We start from the raw sequence: 15,156 nt of genomic DNA on the forward strand, positions 1-15,156 counted from the left end.
TGCGCCAAAATATAGTTTGATGATGATGCCAACCCTAAAACAACATACAGAACTACCACATTTTGCTATAAGTTTGAATGCATCATATAATAATTGCTGTTAATAGTGTTCATCGTCTGTTTGATTACGTCTTTAACTGAATTCTCTGTACATTTCTGCCATATGTACATAAACTGACAGTCACCACTGATAAGCAACTACTAAATATTGTAGAAACTTAATTTTCTGTGAAGTTGCTTTGCAACAATTTGTATCGTAAAAAGCGCTATACAAATAAACTTGAACTGATGACATTAACAACAAAATACATGGCAAGCACTACACTTGCCATGTAATTATTCACATTTTGCATAGATTTTCCTGTGGATATATGCGAACAAACCTCACAAGTTTTGAAAGTAAACATTACAAAAATAAATGTTATAATTAAAATTAACATAATATTAAGTCATAATCACTCTTATATACAATAAAATTACCTAAATATATTAAGCAAATATGCAGGTATTGCAATTAATTCCTGTATAAATGTACTGAAACTTTATTTATATCAATAATAAAATGTCATATTTAAATGATATATTCCCTATAATTGTTATTTTCAATGTTTTAGCACATGCTGTTACTGCAATAGTCTCTGCAGTCTTTTCCCAAAATGGCAGTAACACAAATACAGCATCATAAAATAAAAAATAAAATAAAAAAAAAATCCACTCAAACGCTCACATGTCCCATTTCCGAGATATATCACATTAATATTACAGTAAGAATTACACCCCTACCAGCCATAAGTTCATCATAATGGGTTGGTGTGTGTGTGGAATATTTTACAGAGGACTATTAACCGAGGTGTATGCGTATTTCTCTCTCTCTCTCTCTCTCTCTCTCTCTCTGTGTGTGTGTGTGTGTGTGGTGTGGTGGTGGCTGGGCACAAATGTAAAATCTTCCCCACCCCTTCCCTCCTGTTATTTACACGGTTTAAGGCAGGCCTGCGGTTTTGGCAGACACTGTAAAGTATTTCCTGTTGAAAAACCTTGCATAATTTTCCACTTTTTATATCACCCCTTTACCCCTCTACTTTCTTTTAAATCGCCCTCAGAATTCAAACAATGCATGTTCTTGATGTCAAAACACCCCCCCAATCCCTCCCCCAATCCCCCCCTTGCGTCCTATTTGAGTTTACATCGGAAAAATGGGCCGAGGGCATTGTAAACTAGAGAAATGCAGCACAGCTACAGTTAGAGATGATGTCTGGGGCTGTGAGACTCTGCAGAATCCCACCCATCCCCCACACTGGCTTGTCAACTCATTTTTGCCTGGCTGGGCATTGCCTGCAATAGATTCCACCCCACCCCCTCTCCTTTGCTCAGTCATTCAGACTTGGAAAGTCAATAACAAGCTGACATCATCATTGGTTTGTATATTCCTCTGGTGCTCTCAGACCAGCTATCTACTAAAAGCAGATCACCTTTGTTTAAGGAACAGGTACGAGTAAAAAAAAAAAAGTGAGAAGAAACAGGAAATGCGTGAAGCTTTTGTTTCAGTGAGCTGTTTGTGGACTTACTTCCTGACCTTCACATTTTACATGTGGTATCATTTTGACTGGTCCAATAATCCTGTGGTGGGTACATTGCCTCAGAGTGCAAGATCAGTTACTTTATAGCGACCATAATTTGCAGATAATAATGTTAGGGTATTTTCTCAACTCCCTTGTGACATGCAGCTTAGTTATGGATGAAAATGCATGCTACTGTAACATCGACCTTGAAGTTTCACAAAAAGTGCATTGCATCACTTTGAAATATGATGGGGGGTTACAAATAAAGTAACTGTACGCATCTATAAACAATGTTTCTGTGATATATTCTTGGCTTGATCTAGCGTTATCATGGCCACAGGAAATATGTTGTGTCATAATAGAGCAAGATTATCACTGACCTACTTTTATGATGTGGACAGAATTGAACCGGCAAGCTTGTTTATGTAACTCTGTTACCTAAATGCAAAGACTGCTGAGATGAAATTGCCAGGTAACAAAGGCGACTACTGCTTACTGAATTATTTTGCCTTGACCTCTTTTTTTTTACATTTGTTTTTCACGGCCTGTAACCGCAGACAGGATGGGGGAAGGGAGTGTAAGCATACTTTGCTGCAAGACATGTTAACGAAACGGCAGAATTTTCACTTGTTTTATACTGTCTACTGTACAGTAATACTGAAGATTTGAGATAAAACATAATGTTTTTAATCTTCTTTTTATTGAATTGAGTACATGATTTTGTTACACAACAGTTAGTTCAGGTTTGTGAATGTGATTGGCAGAACAAATAGCATATTGATTTCCATAGTTGTTACCACAGTAAACATGTGCATGATACTATATGTGTGGTGAACAGAACTAGGTAGATAGGTTGAAATTTTCTGATGGGATTTTGATTCCATAAAACATTTTGCACCCTTGAAAGGCACTCTGGGAAAGGGGCGCTATTCAGAGGGTATTACAAATTGGTCATGAAAAGTACATCCGGAAAACAGTTTGTTTATGATTATGTGATCCTGCGTGGTATGTTCTTGTGAGTCATTTTGAAAACTGGGGTAATTTATTTGAGAAGTTGCTGGGATTTAAACCCAGCAGGAAATATTTAAAGACTTATTTATATAATTTCATGGTCTTATTTAATAAGGTCAGATTAAATTGATGAAAAGTGACAGTAAAGGAATTTATAACAAGTGACACTGAAGACTGGAGTAATGATGCTGAAAATTCAGCTTTACCATAAATTACATTTTAAATGACTATTCACTTCACATGTAATTTGGAGTAAGCCATAGTGATGCTCACTTTCTATTTTGTTCCGTCAATACTGTATTTATTAGATGGCATTTTAATATACATTATGTGATTACAATAGGCCTATTGACTATCACGAACAACTCCCACCCCCTCGACATATTTGTTGGCATGAAGAGCCTGTTTAGCAGTAGGCTGATCTAACCAAAGTGCAACAGGGAGCTCTGCAGAAGCTCATTTGTGCCCACTGCTATAAGACATTACAACACATCCACTATGTGCTTGAGCAGAAGTATTTATCTGTCATGTGTCTGTCTTTCTGTCAAATTCAACGTGATTGTTGATTAAACTTCTTATTAAAGTATATTTATATATTTTACCACAGACTTATTATACAACTGAAAATAAAAAGGAAATGATTGAGTCTGTGACTCCTGAGAATAACAACTCTTTTCACTGAAAAAAGTTGAAACTGTGTTTTTCAAACAAAAACACACTGAAATCCTTCCGATATGAGCAGCCGATTTACACTGTGACATGAATAGTTCTCCTGTGGTCTTTGACATCACCAGTTCAGCTGAGCCAATGCACCTTTATGCCAGCCAAATCCTTAAAACGGAGTCTCTTCTCGAACATTGGGAATGCTTGGTTCCAGATGCTATATCCTGTACAAAGCCGAGGGCTGACACAGCCCCTGCAATGTGATTTAACACGGCTTATTTCAGACGGCATAGTGTAGGCACACATGGTCAACAGAATTCCAATCAATTAGGCACAGTGGGGCTCTACATTCCAGTCTTTTGGGGTTGTTTTCTCACTCGAGCAGCTTGAGCAGGGGAGTCTTATCCTCTCAACCCTGCCAGAGCTAGAGACGCCAATACATGAAGAGGCCCCAGTCTCAGGAACACCTGTGTAGGGCTATATTTAATCCTGTGAAAACCATTTTATTTCTTTTTCTTTTTGAGACTGAAATGCTGTGACACTCTTCCACCTCTTTGATCTCACTGCTAATTGCTCTTCAAAGCTCACCTCAAAGTCTGTCATACAGGGCCGGGTCGATCTGGACAAGGCTGTGTGATGCTGCCCACAGAAAAGCTTGAGAAATGGTTGTTTTGCATTGCATTGCATGCATTTGTAAATGTAAAAAGAACAAAAGCGCTTACTTATTTTTTTTTTTAATTATTATTTTTTTCTTGTTTCTCTTACCTCATCATATAAATGACTTGAAAACTTTGGTAAAACTTTATAACAAGCTTCTTTTTTAATTCAGCAAGTTTCTATACTGAAAAATCCTGAAATACTGAAAGAAATGTATCATGGGTTCCACATTTTTCCTGAGCACCAAATCCAGCATATTAGAATGATTTCTGAAGGATCATGTGACACTGAAGACTGGAGTAATGATGCTGAAAAATCATCTTTGCCATTACAGGAATAAATAACATTTTAATATATATTAAAAACGAAAACCTATTTTAAATTGTAATGATATTTCACAGTATTAATGTTTACTGTATTTTTTATCAAATAAAAATCTGACCCATTAACATTAAATTAGGTTAATGTTAAAGTATAAATATTGTTTACTGTTAATTCATGTTTTACATAATACATTAATGCTAATTTATGCTTGATACATTTCAAATGTATACCTTGAAATTTTGCAATTACTGTATATCAGAATTAATATTATTGTAATGTTTTCTAGTAATTGTATTGTAGTGTCTACTGCAAACTGCTGAATAATTTCCACACTAATGATACTCATCAAGAATGAGGAAGTCATTATGCATAACATTACACAGTGGGGAAACAAACTATTGAATCACTAGCTCAAAGTAGCCAGTCAATAGTTAGAGACCTCTCAGCTAGATGCCTTTTGTCCCACCTCCTTCATTACAACCGCATGAGTCTTCAAATTATGCAGTGAAAATATTGCATACTAATTGGAGAGTATTGGGAATGTCAATATTGTTTAGCTACTGGATAATTGACCATATTATCTCAATTCGGATCACAAAGAGAAATGGGAAGGTTGCTTTCAAATCTATTCCAATAAAAATTCTAATTACTTTCCAAAATGTAATAATGGATACATTTCTAGGCATTTTGTTTCTGTAGTGACCATTGCGTTGAGTTCAGTTGGCAACTATATCAATGTTTTAACATATTCTACTTACATTTTCCAGAACATTTGTATAAAGAAGGGGAAAAAAGCTCCTAAAAGTGGAATGTTTTTCATAATTTAATAGAAAAACCAATCATGAATATTTACATTATTCACTATCACTTATTATGATTGAATGATTAAAATTTCCTATGACTTTCAAGCACATTGTAAAAGATGTTGCTTACCTTTATCGATTTTAACTGCAGTCAATTCATTAACTAATGAATGTAGAAGATCAAACTGTCCTGTAATACCATTTAATGAACATTATATCAACAAAGTACGAATAACATTTTCAAAAGAACATTTTGAGAATGTTTAGCAAGCATGGCAATATTTAAAGAATGTTTTAATTTGGGGTGAACACATACAGAACATCCTGAGAATGTTGGGGTGTTGAATGTGTGGCCATATAATTTTGGCAACATGGTGCATCTAAATTAATGGGTGTGATGGGATACAAGACATGATATAATACCTTGGCTAAATGGTCAAGAATGTACAAACTGTTCCTTTGAGAGAGACTTTTTTCATTTCCAAAATACACATTCTACTCATTATAAAACATATTCACCGACCCTAAAGGGTTTGGTCTTATTTGAGGACTGCTATATCACCCTAAGGAAACAGTTAAACAAGTAAATGTTGCACACTTAATGGTATGAAAATATAAACTCAGGTAGAAATTTGTGTGACATGCCATTTGCCAGGAAGAAGCCCATTTTGCATGTTTAAACAGGGAAGGGACTTTTGGTGGGATGGGGATATCGTTGACTTGTGGATCAGATTTCATGGGTTCCTGTCTAAAGCACCAAGTGTGCTAACACAAACTCATACAAAATCTATCAAAGGCTTTCTTGCGATTATGCAGAATGGGGCAATGCTGGGAAAGCGTGATGCATGAGCTTTGGAGGGGGGAGGGGAACACTTCTTATACTCCCTGATCCCATCCTCCCTGAAGCGGGGCAGGGGGGTCAGCCGCCCTCCTTGTCCATCACGGAGGAGATGGAGGATGAAGACTGAAAAGGAGCATGCTGCTGGTCTCTGTGTGGGTAGGATTGTGTGTCTATTCTACTAGCGTATAGTGTACTGCGCATACAGATAGACCTCTAAAAAGCTTTACATTATAGCAGTGCATGATTCAGAATAGAGCGAGCCATTTAAATTACAATTAAATTCTTGAATTTGAATTGAGGTAGAATACAGGAAGACTACATTTTTATCTTTATTTTTGATTGTGGTAATTATTTGGCAGTGCTGAAGTCAAAATGGACAGTGTAATTATTTGTTTTATTACAAAATGTGTGTTAGACTAATAAAATGTATCTGTTGTGTGACTTTCAATTTTCTTTGAATTTCAGCAATTCAGTAAATTCACCTTCTGGTTATTCCAATTTAAATTCCATTTCAACATACTGTGGAGCATGAAAAATGTAATTCAAATTCAAACGTATGATTTGAAAGTGATTCAATTCTTAAATTACGTTTGTTTCTGCATTATATTGCTTTCAGAGCAAAGCTTCTTGGGAAGTTCCTCTACATCTTGCTCTATATTAATAATGATACAGTTTGAGGCCATGTTATTCGATCATACTGTCATTCATTTTTCATTAAGCCTTGCCCACAGTCCACACAATATCTATCGCAACAGTGACGACGACAGCCTGGCTTTAAAATGAAGCATTTATATTACAGCAACCACTTTCAGTTAGCTGCTGAGTAAGCCACATGGGGAAGGCTGGTAATTTCATGGCTGAAGGATTCAGACTACTTGCTGTTTGCATACTTAGGATTGGAGGCCACAAAAATAAGCCCAGATAAACATTGACTGCTGCAACAGCTCCTGCAGGGATTTGCGAAGACGTTGTGATGACGGCGTGGCATGTTCCAAATGCGGAAGAAACCTCAGACAGCAATTTGAATACAGAATATGAATTCTGCAGTGTGAATTCACTGGACCACAATCATGTTCTGCTTAACAGGTCATAGCCTGTACAGTTACGTAAAGCTCTCTTTACTCTGTGACAGGAGAACTGTGATGGGACACGACTTGTCTATATGCAAACTGAAATCTCCACAGATGGCATTCCTGCGCTGACCTAGTTAAACAGGATCTGAGAGTCTGTGAGCTCCCATGTGGCTCCTCAATTAAAAACCATCCTCTGACTACTTTCCTTCCAAGGCTGCAACTTTTCCTGTGTGTGTGTGTGTGTGTGTGTGTGTGTGTGTGTGTGTGTGTGTGTGTGTGTGTGTGTGTGTGTGTGTGTGTGTGTGTGTGTGTGTGTGTGTGTGTGAAAGATAGCTTATGGAAAGCTATCCCATGACTTTGTATCTCTTAATTCTTTTAACATTAACATGACATATACAGTCATTTTGGCCCCTGTGAACATAATTGTTTTTACAGAGTAACACACTGTAACTCTATACTTAATTCTGTATTTTAAATGCTGTTACATCTTACAACCTCATTGATATAAATATAATATGCTAATTTTAATGAAAATGAACTATCATTAATTTTTTTTTTTTTTTTTACTACACCATTAAGGTCCTACATAGCATTTTCAAAGCATGGTTCTTTATGGAACCCTATATAAAGGGTTCTATTTAGCACCAAAAAGAGTTCTGCTGGAGAACCCTTTTCTGGTACTGTTTAGAACCATTTTTCTAGCAGTACCAACTGCCAGGAGAAAGTCTCATCTAAAGAGTGTGCACCATGTCCAGCTCCCAGAGTGCTTTCATCAAGTTGATTTATGTCTCCCTGAGAGGAACTGGTCGTCACTTATCTTGAGAGTGTAAAGGAGATGAGAATGTGAAGATAGACAGAACCCCTGCTGAGCTGTGAGACAGGAGCATCAAATATATACTGACGTTCTTTCACATGTCTTCAGTGTCTCCAAACTTTATCCGCACCATTGCTGCAAAGCCACCGACAAAAGCAATGTATTCAGGTCGAAAACAAAAACAAGCAAGCCAAAGCAAATGCAGATGCATAAACTACATTCACGACATTGTCCAGAACTGAACCGGACCTCAAACTGTCCTTGGTATATTGTCAGTCAGGGTCTTGATTTCTCTTCTGCAACAATACACATGGAGGAACATTGTGTGACCTCAAAAGTAGGGATGATTCTGTTTCATCTGCAGGCTGTGTATGAATTATAGATGGCGCCTCATCTGCTCCAGAGGAAACATCCAAAGGAGGATAAAAATACCCTACTTGTCTCATGTTGCGTGCAGGAAAAAACAAAAGAGAAGGCATGTGCCACCGTGTCAGACCTTTTAGACTGAATAAATGACTCCATAAGCAAAGCCTGGCAGATTGAGTCTCTGTGTGTATTTATTTGCTGGATTTTAAGGGGCAGATAGTGGAGCTGAACCCATAGATGTGTCTAAATTTACACCTTAATATCAGAGTTACTTTTTCAAATAATGAAAGTGTTACCTCTTTTCCCAAAGTTGGTAGAAAAAGGAGTATATTTAAGGTGTGCAAGCACTGTAGGAGGTGTTAAGTGTGAGCATGATGGGTAATGCTAGACTAGTGTGTGTTGTGCTTATCAGTTATGTACAGACTGCATAGTTTTTTCGCTTCAGAAACATCAAAATACTGCTGATAAATGAGAATATTTGTATTTGTTATTTGTTGTATCGGGTAAGACTGGTGTCTCATTTACATAAAAAGTAATGTTGTATTGTAATTAGTTTAACATTAAAAAGTTAAAAGGTCAGATATAGCAAAGAGCAAAATGCATGTTACCCCCATATGGTAGATGCTGGAACTGTTAGTGAACGCGAACGTTTTATAATATTTTCCTCGTATGTTGCCTTTCAGAGTTCAAATCAAGACAGATGTAACAAATAGATATAACTAATTTGTTTTTGCTTAAAGGGGTCCTATTATGCTCTTTTACAAAGTCTTGATTTTGTTTTGGGAGTGTACTAGAACAGGCTCTCATACTAAGTTGTTCGAAAAACACATTATTTTTCACATATTTTACATTATTACAAAACCTCTCTCCCCAGTCTGGCATGAATGGCTCGAATAGTTCCTGTATCAAATGAAGGCCCACCTTCTGAAATATGAAATGTGCTGTGATTGGTTAGCTGGGCCAGTGTGTTGTGTGATTGGCAGCATTCGGCGCCTGGTCGGGAAATGTCATGCCCCTTACCATAGCCGCCTGCTGCGAGCTTCAGTGGAAATATTGTGTCAAAATCAAATTCGTCAATAATTTGAGCTCCCGGAAAATATTTAATGTGATTTCGATTAAAGTGATTTCTGTTAAATGAAATATCTCCTTTTGAATTGGACTTTGAGCTTTGTAACTTTGCAGATCTTTTTTATGCTCAAATAGCAACATTACAGACTAACTAAAGTTGAAAAAGTGAAATTGCATAATAGTACCCCTTTAAAAAGTGTGTTTGCCATGCATATTTGGTATATGATGCAAAGACGGAAAGATGGAAAATACAGAAATTGTATATACTCTCAGTACTTTTTTAGTGATAGTGTGATGTTGCCTAAAACTAGTATGTGTCTACAAAACCAATCTTTTTGAAAATTATGCACCAAAAAAGCATACTTCTCTCTTTTACGTCTAATGTTATGAAATAATTGACACCCATTTGGTTTTCACTAATGCAAGAAATGAAAAAGCAGAAGTGAGTGATAGTGTTTTTGGATGCATTATTACTTGACCTTGTCTGAATGCTTGTAGGAGGCAACACAGTAAGGTGCATTGAAATCTTTGTGTTGATGAGATGTGGCGAGCCTTTAGTTTAGCCTACAGCGTGTTCTATTTCTGAGTCTGCATTCAATTAGCTACGAAATAAACCAGGGTTAATGGAAAATAATTAAAGCCATATTTTTCTCAATCTCTCCATGATATCTCAGCATTATTACTGCCTTGGGTAACAATATAGCCTCATATTTTTCACTCTGGGGAAAGTACAAAAACCCAGTGTGCAGATAAAAGGATCACCTGGCTTTATACAACAGAGTATAAGAAAAAACAACATTGAACAGTTCTTCATGAAAGAGTATAGACCAGTTGTAATTCCCTTTTCTGTTAATGTAAACAATAATGAAACAAGCAGTTTCATTTAATCATGCCTACATGTGCTGTTATGCAACTGTCACAAACATTTGTAAACAATTCATAAGGGATGATATTTACACACTGTAAACAGAGTAATATGTGTGGGCTGATAGATCGATCGGCAATCATTACACAAGCAGCCCTGGATGAAAAAACTAAAATAAATTAGGGCTGTCAATTTAAGATGTTAAGAAAATATATTTTAAAAAGAAAATAATAATAAATTAATAATAATACAAATACACTGAACTTGTTACAGCAAAAAATTACATAATTTATTTTTCAGTTTTTATTAGGGCTGTTAATTTAACATGTTAATTTAGCACAAGCAATTATATATATTATTATCTAAATAATTATAAGAAATATATTAATGTGAATACGAACTGTGAAGCAGTCTGTGGTTTAGATGCGATCACAAACAGACATGTTGAGTGCACTCCTGGGGCAAATGGAGAGATGAGACAGGCAAGATGTCTTCCTGCTAAAAGCAGAGCACACAGAACCCCAGAGGGAGAGAAAATGGGGTATGTGTATGGCCCTCTTCCTCCATTTACAACCCTTCAGGTCACTGAATTTCCAGCTAATTACATTTTAGTGCAACATGACAGTATACATTCTTACAGTGTCGACGCTTCAGTAATTTTGGCCAGTGCACATGCCTGCTGTCTGATGGAATGGATTGATGAGTAAAGTGTTCCACAACCATGTTTTACTGCAGACATTTTTTGCCTTGGATCAACTGGAATGGAGATAGACTTCTTGGCAGTGCAGGCAACAAATTATTTTTCCAGGTTTGCTTGCCCACATTTTTGTCCTTCAGACTTTAATGTGTAAACAGCTGAAAGCAAGCACAGACATATGCTTTTATTTTTGAGGCAGGGGCGATGACTTTAATTTAGCTGCATGTTAGTCAAGCAACAAAGTTTTGCCTGTGTTTGAAAAACTAAGCGACACTTCTTCGTTTCGACATCAGCAAGACATATTTTGTCTGAAAAAGAGTTGGGTGGAACTTTGAGAGATGTGCCAAGTTTCCTGTGGCCTGATGCAAGATTAAATGAAAAAAAGGGAAAATATGGGAGTGCCGCAAGATAGCACAGAGAAAACGTTTGCTTTATATATATATATATATATATATATATATATATATATATATATATATATATATATAGATCATGACAGTTTGAAGTCTCAAAAAGTCACACTGAATCTGATACAGCAACAATGAACCTCTGCATTCTTCCACCAAATCTGATTTTAGCATATATTTCAAGACAAAACAAGGGAAGCAGTAGCAAGACTGTAAAAAATAGTTGAAAACTCACAAATGAAAGCACATTTATTTTGATTTAGGATTCATCAGACTTCAAAGAGATTTATATTTAGTCACGAAAAAAAAATTCAACACGACAAGCCTTTTGAGATTGTTCTGCCCGGCTTTGAGCAGGAATGTGGGTCAAACGATATAAACATGTTGGTGTTTCAGAACATAAAATTAGCATTCTACATGCTTATTATCTCAGCGTTACGCAGCGCACTGAACATTCAGATAATCCCTTATGAAAGACACATGCAATGTTGTCTTAGAATTTCAAAATGAGCTGTCTAACACTTCCATTGTACACTCTCAAAAATAAAGGCTCTAAAAGGAGGTTTTTGGAGTGATGCCATAAAAGAATCATTTTGGGTTCCCCAAGGAACCTTTCAGTTATATTTATTTATTTTTTTTTTCCCAACAGGGATATGTTGTTTATCCTCCACAATTAGTTTATGAGATGGTTTCTCTGTTGTACATAAAATTTTGAGTATCAGGCATTGGAAATTGGAGGACTACCTAAAAATAAAAATTCCATTGTCATTTTATTAATAATATATATATATATATATATATATATATATATATATAGGTATATTACATTTATTTAATGTTTACATTTATTAATGTAAAAGAATAAACTGACAAATCACTTTAAATTTAAAATAATTAGAAAACTGTTTATTCAATTCATATATAAAATACAGTTAGATCACACAAAACTACACTTTTTTTAGAATGTTACTTTAATGTAACAATAAATAAAAAATACATAAAAAAATTTCAATAGCATTTTTTCATTTTTCACATCAATTTATTATTTATTGATTTATTATACTATTAATGTTTAATTAAATATGTATATTTATTTGTCAATTTGAAAAAGTTATTTATTTATTTATTTACATTTTTATTTTTGAATTATTATTATTTTTTTAAGTTGTATCAATAATGTAATTCTTGTAAGACCTTAATTTAGGAATATATATTAAAACATGATTTTAAATGGAATATGACATTATTCCATTTTGTATGTTAGATATTTTGCGTTGATTATGGGTAGTTATTATTGTATCTCATTTGTATTTCTCAGTATTATCATTTCAGTGATAAGTAAGGTGACCTGAGAGAAGATAAGGAGAACTTGAATGAAACAGCAGCAGGAGCGCAGTGTTAATGTTCAATACATGTCTTCTTCTCTCTCTTCTCAAAACATTCCTACTAGAATCTAATGGATCTTCATGACTGTCTTTAGAAACATTACACTGATCTGCTACTGCTATTGTGAGATACATGAATTGACTATAATGGAGAGAGACCTCTGGGGAGAGCGTTGTGGTTAGATGCTCTTAGCAGGTCAATTTTTCATTATTAGGAGAGAGCTGTAGACTGGATGAGGGTACAGGGTGGGATCTGTGTCTCATAAGGCGTCTGGAGACAAGCTGAGGAAACCTGATGTCAGTTTTCCAGTCATTGCGTCTCTGGTGTCTCCCTAAATTCAATACCAAACACTCAGAAACACAAACACACATACACTTGAGCACACAGAAGAGTAAGTACACTGCTTTTAATTAATAAATTGTGGTTGATGGTGTAGCTCTGGTGGGGGGAGGTTGAGGTGCTCTAGACATCTGCTCCTCATTAGCTTTAAAATATCATCCAAGCTTCGGCAGATGTTTTTGAAGTAAATACGAACAAACACAGTATAAGAAGAAACAAGGGAAAAGATCCTGAACAAGTTAAGTGCTAATTCACTCTAGTAGAGAGACGGCCTCATCAAGAGCTTCTCAGCCAGTTCTTCCAGTTGTTTTGACTTGATGTGATACAGGAAACCTCAATCCAAATTACATTATCTTCTCAAAGTCTTTCCTGCAGCACAAAATGGTCAACTACCAACGGAACAAGGTCTGGTGCCATCAGATTACCTCAGTGGTAGAGAAGCTACCAAGAGAACCAACTAAAGAAACCAGGGCAATGGAAATATGCATGATTTAGCCAAATAGGACATGTTTCTGGACCAACATCTATCATAAACGCTACACCCAGACACTATCCAATTTAATCTCATCAATGGCATTACTGATAAAATAGTTCATTGACAACAGTTTTTATTTTTATTTTGTCAAACATGGTGAGTTGCATCATCAATGTACAGGTTTTTATGACAGAAGATGTTGGGTAAACTTCTGTTGTGGTCAGTGAATACTACAACACTTAATGTTTGCATTCCCATCTGCCCCAATAGCCAAGAAAACATCCACAATATTGTTTCCATAACTTTCCAAAAAGGAAATAAATATCGAAAGATTGATTTTGTTGGTCAGCAGAGAGAAAGATGTCAAATTTGCTGTCACTCTTTCAGCCTTTGTATTAGACTACAGTTCATCCGAAAATGTAAATTCTATCATTTACTCACAAATTTGTTCCAAACCTGATGAGTTTCTTTCTTCTGTGGAACCCAGAAGAAAATCTTTTGAAGAATGTTGATAACTAAACAGTTGATGGCAGCCATTAAATGAAATAAATGAAATAAATAAATACTATGAAGGCCAATAGTGTTAACTGTTTGGTTACCAACATATGCCAACACTGCCAAAATATATCTATAATTTATACTTATGTTATGTTTTTATGTTAATTTTTTTATCTCATAATTTTTAATTTCATGTCATTTTTAACTGCCATAATTTGGACTTTTACGTCACGATTCTAACATTTTATCTCATAATTTTGACTTTTTTGTCTCATAATTATGACTTTTTATGTTGTCCAATCATAATCAGTTATCCAAAACATAAACCTTACGAAAAAGAAGTTTATTCAAGTTTGCTATTAGTATACTTCTTTTAAACTTAAAATAGGAAAGTATACTTTCAGTCTACTTTGTATGTACTTCTCAGAAATGTGCTTTATGTACTTCTCAGAAATATACTTAAAAACACATTTAAGTATACCTGACTTATACTTAGAAAAAGTCTAAATATATTTGAGCTATACTTGTGCTCCGGGAATCCATGTTTTCATTGTTATCAGGTAGGGGGGCGCTATTACACATCTTCTGTATAAAATTTCCAAAACACAAGCAAAGATGAAACCGAAACAACAGACGCTTCCAGCCTTCCACATGTAATCTAACATGATCATCAGACATAAAACAGCATCAAAACTGTGTAACATTATGTAATAAATTTTATATGCTAGAAAGTGGGCCAATTTAGTCCCAAGGAGTATTGAAATAGTACACTTACAAGTATACTATTAGTACACTGATATTAGTATACTTACTACATAAAGTATACTTAAAATATACCTGAACTTTACTTAATATACTCAATTAAACTTAAAGTATACTTCTTGGTAAGGGTAAGCATACACATAGCATTCATGCAGCATAATATTGATTAAGTGTTTACAGTGTGCTTGTTTAGAGTTCACATACAAATGAATTTAAGACCAGTATAACTGAAAACCATGTAAAAACCAACTGAAACCTCTTATCAGCCACATCTGAGATGTTTTGTTGTGCTATTCTCCCAACCAGCAGTTCTTTGACTCAGTGACCCAAGCTAGGATAATGACCTCAGGCAAAACCACATAAACCTTTGTCCCAGTGGCCTGAAACAGTTGTGACTAACTCCTATTGACCAGCACACTTATAACCATCCTAAACATCCATCATACTAATTCACACAAGTGCTAAAAGGCCCAAATGAACGGCAGAGATGTTGGGATGTGTATGGCTCACAGCAGGTGGCATGACACATCGTACCAATTATTTTGCTGA

This window comes from Cyprinus carpio, chromosome A11 (genome assembly GCF_018340385.1).
Source record: "Cyprinus carpio isolate SPL01 chromosome A11, ASM1834038v1, whole genome shotgun sequence".
In the NCBI taxonomy this organism is placed as follows: domain Eukaryota; kingdom Metazoa; phylum Chordata; class Actinopteri; order Cypriniformes; family Cyprinidae; genus Cyprinus; species Cyprinus carpio.